The following is a 16383-nucleotide window of genomic DNA, read 5'->3' as shown; positions in this document are numbered from 1 at the left end:
ACGCCCAATCTTTCAGTTTTTGATTTGTTAAAAAAGTTTGAAATATCCAATAAATGTCGTTCCACTTCATGATTGTGTCCCACTTGTTGTTGATTCTTCACAAAAAAATACAGTTTTATATCTTTATGTTTGAAGCCTGAAATGTGGCAAAAGGTCGCAACGTTCAAGGGGGCCGAATACTTTCGCAAGGCACTGTAGGTAAACTTCCCCTGCAGGTCAGTGTTTCTCCCAGGTTACATCAAGGACATCCTGCTAGCTTAATGATGTCTGCTCTGATCAAGTAGGTAAACTTCCCCTGCAGGCCAGTGTTTCTCCTAGGTTACATCAAGGACATCCTGCTAGCTTAATGATGTCTGCTCTGATCAAGTAGGTAAACTTCCCCTGCAGGTCAGTGTTTCTCCTAGGTTACATCAAGGACATCCTGCTAGCTTAATGATGTCTGCTCTGATCAAGTAGGTAAACTTCCCCTGCTGTTCAGTGTTTCTCCTCGGTTGCATCAAAAGAAAGGAAGGGAACTAAATACCCGGACTGCATAGCCTCAAATATTTTGGTCTATGTTTAGGCAGGGGTGTGCAACAGAGCTAGGGAAGGGGGGTGGGTGTCCCGCCTATGCATTCATAGGGGAAACCCTGTCGTAGAGACACACATCCCCAGAGTGCCGTCAATTGGGCATCATTCCACAGAGGCTGGGCTGGGGGCTTTCCTGGCAGGAGTACAAGGTGCCGGAGGCCTGTCTTGTCTAATCAGGCAGAAATGCTGGAGGAGAGCCCATCGATAGCTAGCGGATGCTGCTGGTGGTGAAAAGCTCAGCAGATACAAGTCTGGTTAGCACACTCATCACAGATCCTCTTCTGCCCTGCCAGAGCACGTGTCAAATAAGTGCACTATATAGGCAATAGGATGAACTTCAGGGAATGAATCCAAATGTATTGTATGTGCTCTCTGTACAATGGATCAACATTGATTGAATTCATTGTCATGTTCTTTGGCTACTATCTACAACTGTTCTGTAATTGCCTGGGAATATGGGCCACATTGGTAAGAGCCAAATGGTAGCAGACGGTGGTAGGCCTGATCACCGATGACAATGGTGCCAGGATCGTGGACTACAGAAAAGGGAGGGCCAAGCACACCCCCCATCCACACCCCCCCATCCACATCGACAGGGCTGTAATGGAGCGGGTTGAGAGTCAAGTTCCTCTGTGTCCACATCACCAAGGAAGTAACATGGTCCTCACACACTAACACAGTCAAGAAGGCACGACAACACCTCTTCACCCTCAGGAGGCTGAAAAGATGGGACATGGGCCCTCAGATCCTCAAAAAGTTCTACAGCTGCACCATTGAGAGCATCTTGACTGGCTGCATCACCGCTTATGGCAACTGCTTGGCATCCGACCGTAAGGCGCTACAGAGGGTAGTGTGTACGACCCAGTACATCACTCGGGTCAAGCTTCCTGCCATCCAGGACCTCTATACCAGGCTGTGTAAGAGGAAGGCCCTAAAAATTGTCAAAGACTCCAGCCACCCAAGTCATAGACTGTTCTCTCTGCTACCGCACGACAAGCGGTACCGATGCACCAAGTCTGGAACCAACAGGACCCTAAATTAGCTTCTACCCCCAAGCCAGAAGACTACTAAATAGTTAACCAAATAGCTACCTTGACTTTCTGCACTGAACCCCTGCTCAAAATCTTTTGACGCATCACATACACTTCTGCTACCGTTTATTATCTATACGGTTGCCTAGTCACTTTACCCCTACCGATATGTACATATCTACCTCAATTACAATGTACCTGCACATTGACTTGGTACTGGTACCCTGTGTAAGTAGCCATGTTATTGTTACTCATGGTGTATTCCTTGTTTTACAATTTTTGTTCTATATTTTTCTCTCTGCATTGTTGGGAAGGGCCTGCAAGTAAGCATTGCACTGCTAGTCTACACCTGTTGTTTATGAAGCATGTGACAAATAACATTTGATTTATAGCACCAGAGTGAGGAGACCCTGATGATTAGTAACTCACATGAACTGGGACACATGGGTTTTGGAGCTTCCACGGCTAGGTTAACAAATCCTTGCTGGGTTTCTGACGTAGTTTCTCACACCCAGTAACGACTGGAGAATACCGCACAGACTGGGCCGAGACCAGACTCGGTTCAAACCGGTTTCTTTTTTTTTGCGAATACGGATTTGATGAATTTTCAGTGTCTTCGTTTTACCCTGGTCACCTGGTACTGTAGGTTAACCAGATATGAGTAAACAGAGACATTGACACTTGTGACATTGTCCTCACCAGAGAAGCTAAGGACTTACAATGCGATGCATAGGTTTCTACCTGATTTAACTTAAAAGGGAGGGAAGTGACACCAACGGCGACAGCTGGTCTTACTGGCGTCCCGATCTGACTGGCAGGGTTTAGTGGATTTCACTTCTGCTGTTATGTTAAGTCTAATGCTGCATGCAACTGGAAAGCTCTCTATGAAGGAACCGGGTGAGTGAGTTTGTAACATTGAGGACATTGTGAGGCGTCCACGGTACTGCCTGAAAGATTTCTCCTTTCTCTCCCCGTTTACTCCTACCCAGCAGACTACACTCCTGCTAATTCTACCGTTAATGAGTCTAATACAGCCGTGTGACTCTGACTCCATCAGGATTACCAGCCAAGCGACAAGATCATTCTTTAATTTGTCTTGAATCTTAAAAACCTCAGCTTGCCGTGGTTGTGAAAGCACCTCAAGGCTCCGTGTTTCTTCCCACTCTGTGCTGGTTTCAGGAACCTCCCCCCAGAACTCCTCTGACACGGAGGGGTCTTGTCCAACCACACCTGAAAATTAGGATGTGTTTGTATCAAGGGTTTCTCTGCTCTCAGTCTCAGACAGTCTCCAAGCCTGAGAAGGGCAGTGTGGAGGAGAGCTCAGTCCTGTTGCCCTTAAAAGGCAAAAAACTGTTTCTGTGTTGACTGACTGCCAAGGTTCTGACTGTCCAGGCCAGGCATCACACACACACACACACACACACACACACACACACACACACACACACAGATGAGCTAAAAGCATACCGTCTCAGAGTTTCCTCAGATCTGGACTTCCCATCTCTCCCTTATCAAACACACCAATACAGAAGGCAGGATAACGGCTCTCCCTCCATGTCACTAGTTTCCATCTTACTGTCGTCCTCCTGCACTCCCAGCCCACATTAGTTATTTTTATAGCCCCGGCCTTGTCTAAACAGACTTCAACTCTGCACCACACCAGTATCTGTGTCATAATGACTACGGAGAATGTAAACACAGCTGGAGAGCAAACAGAGTACATTCATTAAATTTATTTACATCTCTTGACACTAACAGTGCCTATTTTATCTCTCTAAATGAGGTGCTGTGAGTAAGCCCTGTATCAGGGTCAAATAGCACTGGATTCATCATATAATTTAATAGTCCCTATCAAAATAATATCTCCAAAATCTTAGACTTCCCTGACATTTTCATTTCCTGAATAAATATCCAGATGAATTTGTAGGTGCAAAAAGTCTTACATATTCTTCACCTTCATTTGTAGAGTAGTTAGAGCTGCCCTCCTGACTAGACTGGCTACCTAGTTCCTACAGTAGTTAATAATCTGCATTTTTGGACGCTGATTATGGCTGATTACATTGCACTCCACGAGGAGACTGCGTGGCAGGCTGACTACCTGTTACGCGAGCGCAGCAAGGAGCCAAGGTAAGTTGCTAGCTAGCATTAAACTTATCTTGTAAAAAAAAATCTATCAATCTTAACATAATCACTAGTTAACTACATATGGTTGATGATATTACTAGGTTAACTAATTTGTCCTGCGTTGAATAGAATTGATGCGGTGCCTGTTAATTTATCATCGAATCACTGCCTACTTCACCAAATGGGTGATGATTTACCAAGCTCATTCTCGAAAAAAAGCACTGTCGTTGCACCAATGTGTACCCAACCATAATCATCAATGCCTTTCTTAAAATCAATACACAAGTATATATTTTTTAAACCTGCATATTTAGTTAATATTGCGATTCAGGGTATATGCAGCAGTTTGGGCCGCCCGACTCATTGCGAACTGTGAAGACCATTTCTTCCTAACAAACACAGAATTTTACATAATTATGACATAACATTGAAGGTTGTGCAATGTAACAGCAATGTTTTCACTTAAGGATGCCACCCGTTAGATAAAATACGGAACAGTTCCATATTTCACTGAAATCGAAATGGTCATTAATATGGTCAAATCCGTAAACTAAGGCTCATATTTCTGTGTTTTTATTATATTATAATTAAGTCTATGATTTGATAGAGCAGTCTGACTGAGCGGTGGTAGGCAGCAGCAGGCTCGTAAGCACTCATTCAAACAGCACTTTGCTGCATTTGCCAGCAGCTCTTCGCTGTGCTTCAAGCATTGCGCTGTTTATGACTTCAAGTCTATCAACTCATGAGATTAGGCTGGCAATACTATAGTACCTATAAGAACATCCAATAGTCAAAAGGTCCATGGAAAACAAATGGTATAGAGAGAAATAGTCCTATAATTCCTATAATAACTACAACCTAAAACTTCTTACCTGGGAATATTGAGACTCGTGTTAAAAAGGAACCACCAGCTTTCATATGTTCTGAGCAAGGAACTTAAACGTTAGCTTTTTACATGGCACATATTGCACTTTTACTTTCTTCTCAACACTGTTTTTGCATTATTTAAACCAAATTGAACACTTCATTATTTATTTGAAACTAAATTGGTTTTATTATTATTAAAAGTGTTCATTCAGCAGTTGTAAATGGTCATTATTCCAAATATATTATTAAAATATATATATATATATTTTTAAATGAAACGAATAAAAACGTTTATTTAATTTTTTTTAAATCGGACAATTAATCAGTATGTTTTTTTTTTGGTCCTCCAATAAATCGGTATCAGAGTTGAAAAATCAATCTACTCCAGACTAGACTGGTTGCCTAGTTCCTACAGTAGTGAGTGCAGCCCTGCAGACTAGCTGCCTAGTTCCTACAGTAGGGTCTGTCTGCCTTACTTACAAATCAAGGCCTTGTTCATGTCAGGGAGAGGGAGGGACTGACGTGAACGTGACCTGACGTTCAACAGCTCATGGTGTGCCTGCCCCCCCATCTCTCTCGCTCTCCGGTCACCAGCCTTCTCTCAGGATCATGTTAGGATGCCACATCCCAACAGCATCCTCATATACACCATGACAAAGTGCCTGAGATGTGTTCAGGTGTACTTACTGTCAGTGGGGAAGGCAGAGAGTGGCAGGTAGCGTTGTTTTTTATTTTATTTTATTTATTTTACCTTTATTTAACCAGGTAGGCAAGTTGAGAACAAGTTCTCATTTACAATTGCGACCTGGCCAAGATAAAGCAAAGCAGTTCGACAGATAAAACGACACAGAGTTACACATGGAGTAAAAACAAACATACAGTCAATAATGCAGTATAAACAAGTCTATATACAATGTGAGCAAATGAGGTGAGAAGGGAGGTAAAGGCAAAAAAGGCCATGATGGCAAAGTAAATACAATATAGCAAGTAAAATACTGGAATGGTAGTTTTGCAATGGAAGAATGTGCAAAGTAGAAATAAAAAATAATGGGGTGCAAAGGAGCAAAATAAATAAATAAATAAAAATTAAATACAGTTGGGAAAGAGGTAGTTGTTTGGGCTAAATTATAGGTGGGCTATGTACAGGTGCAGTAATCTGTGAGCTGCTCTGACAGTTGGTGCTTAAAGCTAGTGAGGGAGATAAGTGTTTCCAGTTTCAGAGATTTTTGTAGTTCGTTCCAGTCATTGGCAGCAGAGAACTGGAAGGAGAGGCGGCCAAAGAAAGAATTGGTCTTGGGGGTGACTAGAGAGATATACCTGCTGGAGCGTGTGCTACAGGTGGGAGATGCTATGGTGACCAGCGAGCTGAGATAAGGGGGGACTTTACCTAGCAGGGTCTTGTAGATGACATGGAGCCAGTGGGTTTGGCGACGAGTATGAAGCGAGGGCCAGCCAACGAGAGCGTACAGGTCGCAATGGTGGGTAGTATATGGGGCTTTGGTGATAAAACGGATTGCACTGTGATAGACTGCATCCAATTTGTTGAGTAGGGTATTGGAGGCTATTTTGTAAATGACATCGCCAAAGTCGAGGATTGGTAGGATGGTCAGTTTTACAAGGGTATGTTTGGCAGCATGAGTGAAGGATGCTTTGTTGCGAAATAGGAAGCCAATTCTAGATTTAACTTTGGATTGGAGATGTTTGATATGGGTCTGGAAGGAGAGTTTACAGTCTAACCAGACACCTAAGTATTTGTAGTTGTCCACGTATTCTAAGTCAGAGCCGTCCAGAGTAGTGATGTTGGACAGGCGGGTAGGTGCAGGTAGCGATCGGTTGAAGAGCATGCATTTAGTTTTACTTGTATTTAAGAGCAATTGGAGGCCACGGAAGGAGAGTTGTATGGCATTGAAGCTTGCCTGGAGGGTTGTTAACACAGTGTCCAAAGAAGGGCCGGAAGTATACAGAATGGTGTCGTCTGCGTAGAGGTGGATCAGGGACTCACCAGCAGCAAGAGCGACCTCATTGATGTATACAGAGAAGAGAGTCGGTCCAAGAATTGAACCCTGTGGCACCCCCATAGAGACTGCCAGAGGTCCGGACAGCAGACCCTCCGATTTGACACAAGGTTGTGGTTAAGAGCGTTGGGCCAGTAACTGACAGGTTGCTGGTTTGAGTCCCTGAGCTGGCAAAGTAGAAACATTTTCTGTTCTGCCCTCGAGCAAGGCAGTTAAACAACAACTGCTCCCCGGGCAACTCGATTAAGGCAGGCCCCCCCCCCCCCCCCCCCCCCCCCCCCGTACCTCTCCGAGTCAGAGGTTGGATTAAATGCGGAATTAATATTTGGGTTGAATGCATTCAGTTGTGCAACTGACTAGGTATCCCCTTTCCTTTCCCAGAGGGAGGGGAACCCAGCTGATCCAGTCAGAGAGGAGCAACAGACTGGATCTGTCCAGAGCAAGAGACAACATGTCAGAAAAACTAAAAAGAAGGATATTTCAGGATTTGCTCCACTTCCCCTAGCTGTATATAGCAGAGTATACAGCAGAGTAGCTATGATCTGTATCTGTGCATTGGGTTTGACAGTGACCGAGGCTACAGGACTGCCAAGTCACAGTCAGAGGTAGTGAGGCGTGCTACAACACATGATGGCAACCAGAAGAGGAGACATTCACAATTTAACCTTCACATCTGACATTCTGTCTCTGCCATGGCCTGGCCCCAAACGCCACTCTTCAAAGAGAACTCACCTTTTGAAGGTGTGTGTGTGCACGTATGTGTGTGTGTGTGTGTGTTAGTTTGAAGCTCTGAGGCAGTGCAGTGTGTGCTTCCTTATATCTCAGAAGCAGTCCTGCATTGCTCAGTCCAGATGGTCCCTGCATCATCAGTCAGAGACACTGATCAATGGACTGGCGCCGCCGGACCACCCTCTCCACACACACACACACACAATAGGAGTGTGTGTGTGTGTGTGTTTTTTTGTCACGGTGTGTTAGGGCTGTCCCGGGGGGAAAAAAATATCTTGGTCGACCGAAAGCAGTCTGTTCTTTCAACAAATTGAATAACTTCTTCATATCTCAAAATTATTGTCATGTGATTAATCAAAATTCTAACCAAATCTAAATGAAATCTAAATGAAAAGCCATTGCCAACTACGTAAAAACAGCCTGCATTAAGCCAAAACATTTTTTTTAAACATTGCAGCCTGCAGGTAGAAAATATCCTGATAAAAATACTCTATAAATCACTAAATATGAACAGTACCAGAACCCAAAATGAGTTACTGAATGTATTTCAGTCCAAGTCATGCACTGATAAGTAGTAATCAGGTCTATTTCATGACGTTTCCACTGGATCAGAGCATGACATTTTTCCCTTTCACGGCGAGAGGTTACCAAAAGTGAGAGAGATGGAAAAGATTTTTCAAATACATTGAGGAACGATGTTTAAGGTGAAGTAAACATCACTCTGAGAAGCTCAACAGTTCATTAGTTGTGGTGCATTAAGCCAATCAGATCCGCAAATGGACACATTTATATGCCTACATTTGGGCGCAGGCCAGGTAGGGACCCCAATTTTTCACTTTAAAATGTAGGCCAAACAAAAAAAACATTGATTTCAAAGTTTAACAAACCATACAAATCTATGCACAATGACTACTTTGAACAATTTACACAGTAAATGAATAAAATGATTGAAAACAGCAGATGCAAGGTTTGGTAACAGAATTAGGGTAAAATCTCCCTCAGTTTTATTCTGTTACCAAGTTTTGTACCAGCACAGTTCATCCTGTAAATGTGTTCTGTGTTAAAAGTAGTCTTTGTGCAAACAATTCTAATGTTTGTTAAATGTTGAAAATCAATGGTTTTCGTTTGGTATAAAAAAAATTAAAAAAATCAGCTTAAATCCATTACTATAGAAATGCTCTGTCTCTTGATTTTATCCTAAATGCCTAACTCAATGGGGTAAGCTGGACGTGACGAACACTTAAACTGAAACACAAGAATAACCGTTATTGTACACGGATGGCAGCTCAGTGAATGTTACAGTGCATTCGGAAAGTATTCAGGACCTCGACTTTTTCCACGTTACATTATAGCCTCATTCTAAAATTGATCAAATTGTGTTTCCCCCCTCAATGTACAGGCAATACCCTATAATGACAAAGTCAAAACAGGTTTTTAGAATAAATAAATACATTTATATAAGTATTCGTACCCTTTGCTATGAGACTCGAAATTGAGTTCTGGTACATCTTGTTTCCATTTATCATCTTTGAGATGTTTCTACAACCTGGAGTCCACCTGCACTAAATTCAATTGATTGGACATGAATTGGAAAGACACATCTGTCTATCTAAACAAAGGTCCCACAGTTGACAGTGCAGGTCAGAGCAAAAACCAAACCAGGTCGAAAGGGATTATCCGTAGAGCTCCGAGAGAGGATTCTGTCCAGGCACAGATCGGTGGAAGGGTACCAAAAAATGTCTGCAGCTTTTAAGGGCCCCAAGAACAGTGGCCTCCATCATTCTTAAAAATGGAAGAAGTTAGGAACCACCAAGACTCTTCCTAGAGCTGGCCTCCCGGCCAAAACAGAGCAATCGAGGGAGAAGAGCCTTGGTCAGGGGGTGACTAAGAACCCGATGGAGCTCCAGAGTTCCTCTGTGGAGATGGGAGAACCTTCCAGAAGGACAACCATCTCTGCAGCACCTCACCAACTCAGGCCTTTACGGTAGAGTAACATAATGGCTCCTAACCAACTGTGCTATTTTGTTCATTCACATTGTTTGTAATTCATTTTGTACATAATGTTGCTGATACTGTCTCTTATGAACAAAAAGAGCTTCTGGACATCAGAATAGTGATTACTCACCTTGAACTGGACAAAGACTTTTCTTCAATGAGTCCGATGCGAAGGATATACTGTTTTGTCAAGACAAGGCCCAAATCCCCGCCATCAGTGTGAAGAAAATACGGAGGAACAGGGGGAAGGTGGCAGAGTGGGTAAACCACCACTTCCCTCGAGGTATTGCTCGCCTGAGGTTGAATACCTCATGATAAGCTTTAGACCACACTATCGTACTTTTTGGAGAAATGTCCTCTGGTCTGATGAAACAAAAATAGAACTGTTTGGCCATAATGACCATTGTTATGTTTGGAGGAAAAAGGGGGAGGCTTGCAAGCCAAAGAACACCATCCCAACTGTGAAGCACGGGGGTGCTAGCATCATGTTGTGGGGGTGCTTTGCTGCAGGATGGACTGGTGCACTTCACAAAATAGATGGCATATAGAAGGAAAATGATGTGGATATATTGAAGCAACATCAAGACATCAGTCAGGAAGTTAAAGCTTAGTTGCAAAAAAAGATCTTCCAAATGGACAATGACCCCAAGCATACTTCCAAAGTTGTGGCAAAATGGCTTAAGGACAACAAAGTCAAGCTATTGGAGTGGCCATCACAAAGCCCTGACCTCAATCCTATAGAACATTTCTGGGCAGAACTGAAAAAGCGTGTGCAAGCAAGGAGGACAACAAACCTGACTCAGTTACACAAGCTCTGTCAGGAAGAAACGGGCCAATATTCACCCAACTTATTGTGGGAAGCTTGTGGAAGGCTACCCGAAACGTTTGACCCAAGTGAAACAATTTAAAGGCAATGCTAACAAATACTAATTGAGTGTATGTAAACTTCTAACCCACTGGGAATGTGATGAAATAAATAAAAGATGAAATAAATCACTCGCTACTATTATTGACATTTCACATTCTTAAAATAAAGTGGTGATCCTAACTGACATAAGACAGGGACTTTTTACTAGGATTAAATGTCAGGAATTGTGAAAAACTGAGTTTATATGTATTTGGTTAAGGTGTATGTAAACTTCTGACTTCAACTGTATGTGAGAATGCTGTTCATTGACTACAGCTCAGCATGCAACAGCATAGTGCCCACAAAGCTCATCACTAAGCTAAGAACTCTGGGACTAAGCACCTCCCTCTGCAATTGGATCCTGGACTTCCTGACGGGCCACCCCAGGTGGTAAGGGTAGGCAACAACACATCTGGCATGCTGATCCTCAACACTGGGGCCCCTCATTGGTGTGTGCTCAGCCCCCTCCTGTACTCCCTGTTCACTCACGACAGTGTGGCCAAGCACGACACCTTCATCATCATTAAGTTTGCTGACGACACAACAGCGGTAGGCCTGATCATCGACGAGACCTGGTCAGAGACCTGGCAGTGTGGTGCCAGGACAACAACAATCTCTCCCTCAAATGTGAGCTAGACAAAGGAGCTGATCGTGGACTACAGGAAAAGACGGGCCGAACAGGCCTCATTAACATCAACGGGGCTGAAGTGGAGCGGGTCGAGAGTTTCAAGTTCCTTGGTGTCCATATCACCAAGGAACTATTATGGTCCAAACACACCAAGACAGTTGTGAAGAGGCCACGGCAACACCTTTTCCCCCCTCGGGAGACTGAAAAGATTTGGCATGGGTCCCCAGATCCTCAAAAAGTTCTACAGCTGCACCATCGAGAGTATCCTGACCGGTTGCATCACAGCCTGGTATGGCAACTGCTTGGCATCTGATCGTTCGTATGGCGCTACAGAGCCCAGTACAAAAAAACATTTAATCCATTTTAGAATGAGGCTGTAACTTAACAAAATGTCAAGAAAAAGTATGCGAACCCTTTGGAATTACCTGGATTTCTAAGTCACAACAATAGACAAACACAGTCTGCTTAATCTAATAACACAAACAATTATACATTTTTGTGTCTTTATTGAACACACCGTGTAAACATTTACAGTGCAGGGTGGGAAAAGTATGTAGGATTTAACAACTGGTTGATCATCCTTTAGCAGCAATAAACCTCAACCAAATGTGTTCTGTAGTTGCGGATCAGACCTGCACAATGGTCAGGAGGAATTTTGGACCATTCCTCTTTACAAAACTGTTTCAGTTCAGCAATATTCTTGAGGATGTCTAGTGTGAACCACCCAAGATCATGCCACAGCATCTCAATTGGGTTGAGGTCAGGACTCTGACTGGGCCACCCCAGAAGGTGTATTTTCTTCTGTTCAAGCCATTCCATTGTTGATTTACTTTGTTGTCCTGCTGCATCTCCCAACTTCTGTTGAGCTTCAACTTGCAGACAGCCTTACATTCTACTGCAAAATGGGAATTCATGTTTCTGTCGATGATAGCAAGCTGTCCAGGCCCTGAGGCAGAAAAGGAGCCCAAACCATAATGCTACCGCCACCATACTTTACAGTTGGGATGAGGTTTTGATGTTGGTGTACTGTGCCTTTTTTTCTACACACATGGTGTTGGGTGTTGCTTCCAAACAACTCAACTTCAGTTTAATCTATCCACAGAATAGCTGTGGAACATCCAGGTGCTATTTTGCGAACTTCAGACATGCAGCAATGTATTTTTGGACAGCAGTGGCTTCTTCCGTGATGTCCTCCCATGAACACCATTCTTGTTTAGTGTTTTACCTATTGTAGACTCGTCAACAGAGATGTTAGCATGTTCCTGAGATTTCTGTAAGTTTTTAGCTGACACTCTAGCATTCTTCTTAACCTCATTGAGCATTCTGTGCTGTGCTCTTGCAGTCATATTTGCAGGACGGCCACTCCTAGGGAGAGTAGCAACAGTGTTGAACTTTCTCCATTTATAGACAATTTGTCTTACTGTGGACTGATGAACATCAAAGGCTTTTAGAGATACTTTTGTAACCCTTTCCAGCTTTATGCAAGTCAACAATTGGCTCACGTCAGGCAATGCTTCATATGAGTAGCAAACTCACATTTTGTGAGTTTTTTAATATTGCAGGGCAGCTCTAACCAACATCTCCAACATCTCCAATTGATTGGATTCCAAGTTAGCTGACTCCTGACTCCAAGTCATTAGCCTAGGGGTTCACATACTTTCCCCAACCTACACAGTGAATGTTTAAATTATGTCTCAATAGGTAATTCCACAGGGTTCACATACTTTTTCTTGCAACTGTATATGCAGAAAGCATACAGCATAGTGGGTACATTTCTGCAAAAACTTAGAGCATTGAAGTGCGAGGCTCAACTTCCACTGTTTTGGGTCCCCTGGCTACCACACTTCACAGCGTGAAGCAAACCTGTGCACATTCGAAGATACGAAGTGTTCTTCAAGCCTGGTCGTGGGGACCCAGTGAGTGTAGGCTTTTGTTTCTGTTCAGCGCTAACCCATCCGATTCAACCCAATGTTGGCATAGCTGAGAAGCTAGGCCTGTAATCTCACCAGTGGGAGTTAACAGACAAACACTGAACACGGCAACAAAGATGAGATAAACATTGCCACAGAGCAGCAAGGAGCTGCTTTCCTATTTAAATCAATAGATAAACCCACACTATGATAAATGCATGTTTCTGCCATTAGATTCCTCCTTCATAGGCAGTCTGAAGAGGACTTACTCATTACGGCCGACGAAGGCCGCTTAGAACAGCATGCAGAGGACTCTGGGTATTATTTATTCCCTGTCAACCGCCCATCTGAGCGCATCACCCCAGCCAAAACCACCATAGGGGGTTAGAGTAGTGCCTAATTCTACAGACAGAGCATAAGAAGGGATGCTAAATAGTAGTCTTCGCAAAATGGCTACAGTCCAGTCAGCACATAAATCAGATACAATACATAGACAATATTTAAAATCTCCCCAAAAATCCCTACTTTTATCCAGTGATTGCTACAGGCAGCCTGTAGATAGTAGCATTAGCATAGCAGCTAGTAAATGTAAAAGCAGCATGGTGGCGAGTGACACAGCACAGTGCAGGCCTGTAGAAGGGCTAATCCATATCCGGCTGCATGCTACAGCTGTACAGACAGACTAGTACATCTCTGCTCCTAACAGCTGAGCTTGGTTCCTCGTCTATAGGGTAAGATGAGAGTCTGCGTAGCGAGTGAAGGGCCCGGCTGTGGATGCGGTCTCCTCACAGCAGAGCAGCATATAAACAACCCCATACGCAGCAGCGTCATCATCACTGCTTACACTCTCCCCAATCTCTCTCCCTCCCACTTTCTTCATCCCTTCCTCTCGTACGCTCTGCCTGCCTCCTTCGCCCTCCCTCTCCCCACCTGTCCCTCTCTATTTCTCTCCCTCCTTATTCCTGCAGTAGCTAAGAGAAGCAGGCTGATAAGGTAATGTCTTCTCTCTGGCTGACACTGTTCTCCAGCAGAAATACACAGGGAAAGAGACAGGAAGGGACAGAGAGGGACAGGGAGAGATGGGACTGTGGATGCTTCGTGACAAACTGGGCTGACAGGACCCAGACAGGCTTTGTCCAGACGGGGAAGGGAAGGGAAGAGGTATCACTGTTCCCATCCTAAACCCTGCTCCAGAACCTCCTCAGTGACTTGGGAAACTTCCAGGAAGAAACTGTGAAAGAGCTGTATGCTGTAGGCCTGTCACATGTTGATTCCCAGACCGATAAATAATCAACTGTGGTGGCTGGAGAACATTTCCCTGCACTGTGTCATGTTTGCAGTCACGCTCTCCCGCTCTCCATGGGTCCTATCCTTAGTATCGTTTAGTATAGGGCCAGACCGACTGACCAACGGCAGGTTTCACTTTTCTCCACATGTGGATTTATGGTCTCCATTTAGCCTGCCATCATCAATAATTCAGTCTGTTGCATAAGAGGGAAACAGAGGTTTATGTCCCAAACGGCACCCTATTCCCATAAAGTGTACTACTTTTGACCAGAGCATTATGGGTACTGGTCAAAAGTAGTGCATATCTTAGGGTACAGGGTGTCATTTGAGACACAGCCAGAGACAGTGGACTTGGGATAGCACCCGCCACTACTTGACTACAGACGTTTCAGAGCAGATCCCCAAAACAACAACTCTGGCTCAGGTCTAGTGGATTTCAGTGTAAAACAGCAAAGACAGGCAAAGCAATGCAGCGAGGCAGAGTAGCTATTGCTGTCTGAGGCACCGGCTATTCACCAAGTAGAAGAATTTACAACGTCGCTCATAAGTAAATTAATGGAAAAGAAAGGAGAGTTTAACTAGCAGACTTTTATGACAAAGGCTCTGGAGAAAAAAATACATCATTATTATAGCAAAGTAATAAGTAAGATAGCAACCATATGAAGTGTGTCAATATGTGTGTGTGTGTGTGTGTGTGTGTGTGTTGGAGAAGAGTGTATGTATGACGACATGAGAGTGCAGAGGAGTTGAGTGTAGTGTGTTGCAGGATTGAGTGTGTGTTTATGTGGGAAGCTATTATTGGCTTATAAGAGCAACAGAGTTGCAGAGCATTCAACTGGCTGTGTGTGTGTGTGTCAGATTCACTATGTTCAATACTGATATGAATCTTAAGAGTGTCTTCTCTGAGCTTGTTTACAGAGTGAGTGTTGTTCGTTGAGAGAGAGAGAGTGTGTAGGATGAATCAACAGGCTCCTGGTTGCCCTCTGAGCCCAGTGGGAGAAAAATCCCATCGCTGAGTCACAGCACTCCCCCATACATAGTTACATACAGTACATACACAGTGGTCTCAGAGTCTGTATGCACGCGCAAGAGGTAGCTAGCTACTATATTGAATTGCAAAACTACAGTGCCCAACTTAGTACAATGTAGTTCTGTAGTTGTTTACAAATCACTGTAGAATCTTGTGAGCAATAGTCTAGTCAAGCCAACTGGGAGTAGTCTCACAAACGGTTCCTGGTCTTTCCAGATGCCTGGTCGTAACTCGTAAGCTTCCTCTACATCAATAAGCATGTCCCCTCGCCTTGACCTTGGCTCTGATGGCTCCTACCAGGAAACCACTGACTGAGTCTGCCTTTACGACCTCACTCCACTCTAGTCTTCACTACAAATCAGATAGGGATTTGTAGTAGTCATCAATTCAGATAACCACTCAAGCCATGGACTTTCCCAACCCTCTAATGACTGTCCATCTCATGACTGGTGTCTTTTTTTTTCTTTCTTTAAAGCGCTTTGAGAATCAGTATGGATAGCGCTACAAAAGTTGAATGAATTATTAGTAAATCATGCTAATGTGATTATATACGCAAACTAGCACACAGCAAAGGCAGCTAAGGGCCGTCCCCTCTGGCCATGCACTGAAGTATGTCTCTCAAACTGATGTCATTTTTCACTTGGTCATGTTCTTGTTCATCAGTTGTTCTTATCATATCGCCACTAACACATTATCTCCACTTTGGTCCATGTGAGACAGAGCTAATCCAGCAGTACAGAGGCTGTGTCCAAAATGACACCCCATTCCCTAATGAACCGAAATGCACCCTATTCCCTATATAGTGTACTATGGGCTCTGGTCAAGAGTTGTGCAAAATATACTAGGGTATATGGTGCCAATTTGAACGTAGACAAACAGTTGAGTGCTGTGATGGGACAGAGACACTGGGTTCTCAGCACAGGAGGCTACTGAGGGGAGGACGGCTCATAATAATGGCTGGAATGGAGTACATGGACTGGTATCAAACACATGGCAACCATGCGTGATGAATTTGTTACCATTCCATTGATCATGTTCCAGCCATTACCATGAGCCCATCTTCCCCAATTAAGGTGCCACCAGCCTCCTGGTATTCTCAGGGATTTCAACAAGCTGTGTGATAGGAGCCTGTGAGTCCTATTGAGACCAAGGTCTCTTTTACAAGGGAGACATGTATATACACAATTTACACTCTCAGATCCAGGTCAGAGAAAACACTGCTAAGGATGAATGGTGATAAATCACATTGATGAGGTTTCACCGGTTCATAACGAACTCTTCTGGACGCTC

At 43.8% G+C, this 16383-nt stretch overlaps 1 protein-coding gene across 14 annotated transcripts in view; it reads right to left on the bottom strand.

Moving 5' to 3' along the window:
- LOC109882097 (inositol polyphosphate-4-phosphatase type I A-like) overlaps nucleotides 1-16383 on the bottom strand; it is a 43151-nt gene that overhangs the window by 25624 nt on the left and 1144 nt on the right. The gene's annotated exons all lie outside the window — the stretch shown is intronic.

This window comes from Oncorhynchus kisutch, linkage group LG16 (genome assembly GCF_002021735.2).
Source record: "Oncorhynchus kisutch isolate 150728-3 linkage group LG16, Okis_V2, whole genome shotgun sequence".
In the NCBI taxonomy this organism is placed as follows: Eukaryota; Metazoa; Chordata; class Actinopteri; order Salmoniformes; family Salmonidae; genus Oncorhynchus; species Oncorhynchus kisutch.
The sequence above is the reverse complement of the archived record's forward strand: the minus strand, read 5'-3'. Positions and strand labels throughout refer to the sequence as shown.